The sequence below is a fragment of the Solanum pennellii genome, chromosome 5, assembly GCF_001406875.1.
Source record: "Solanum pennellii chromosome 5, SPENNV200".
Taxonomy (NCBI): Eukaryota; Viridiplantae; Streptophyta; class Magnoliopsida; order Solanales; family Solanaceae; genus Solanum; species Solanum pennellii.
The window spans coordinates 49,699,545-49,700,752 of NC_028641.1; positions in this window are offsets into that span (position 1 = coordinate 49,699,545).

The following is a 1,208-nucleotide window of genomic DNA, read 5'->3' on the forward strand; positions in this document are numbered from 1 at the left end:
AGGTACGACGGTCCGTCGTAGGTGTCCGTCGTAGGACACTTAAAAAAAATATGGAGACCCTTAGTAGAGGGGTCTCTGACCGTCATGACGGTCGTGCAGAACGGACCGTCGTGGGTATGACGGTCCGTCACATGTGTCCGTTGAAGGACACTTAGAAAAAGTGAGAGACCCTTAGAAACAGGGTCTCTGACAACCAGAACGGTTGTGCAGGACGGACCATCGTGAAGACGACGGTCCGTCACATGTGTCCGTTGGGAAACACTTGGGAAAAAATTAGAGATCCTTTGAAACAGGGTCTCTGACAACCGGAACGGTGGTGCAGGATGGACCGTCGTGAAGACGACGGTCCGTCACATGTGTCCGTTGGGACAGGGTGCTAGGGCTTTTGGAAGGGACCCTACGATGGTCCGTCGTGGGTACGACGGTCCGTCATCGGGGTCTCGTTCTGAATAACAGTGACAGAACTGGGGGTACCCCATGCATCCCCGATGAACCCACATGGTCTTGTAGTGTTTTAGACCTACATTTGTCTATCCCAACTATCTAGGAAACTAGCAATACAAAAGCACCTATGTCTAGGGTTGTCAACATGGCAAATTCAAACATTTTGAACCTAGGTTTAGACATAATCATATAAAGGAAACAACATACGATGAAGAACTAAGCTAATACTAACTAATAAACAAAAATGCAAGGTAAATGAGTAGAAATTCGAGACACATACCTTAGAAATGGAGAAAACAACTGGACAAGTACTCGGTGGCTAGGCAAACACCCACAGTAGCAACTCCGACTAGTAGATTAACACTTTTAGGGCTTTGGAGAATTTTGGGGGAACAATGATCGAGGGGGAGAATATGGAAGTTGAAAAGAGAGGGAAGTGGGGAGGAATAATGAAGTAATGGGGGGTGAAATGAGGGGTTGGGGAGTTCAAATGATGAAAGTTTATATTAAACTCCAATCGGGTCGGGTCGGGTATGCCTCATAAATCACGCGACGATTCCCCGATGACGGTCCGTCGCAGTTGTGACGACCCGTCGTTGGTTCCGTCGTGTGTGCCCTAGTTTGAAACTAACAGAAAAAAAACGTACCTGGTACGACGGAGGCATACGACGGTCCGTCGCAGGCGCAACGGTCCGTCAATATATCCGTCAGTGACTGCTGCAGAGTAATTTTCTGCAGAATTTCCTGGTAATGTGCCTGCAAAT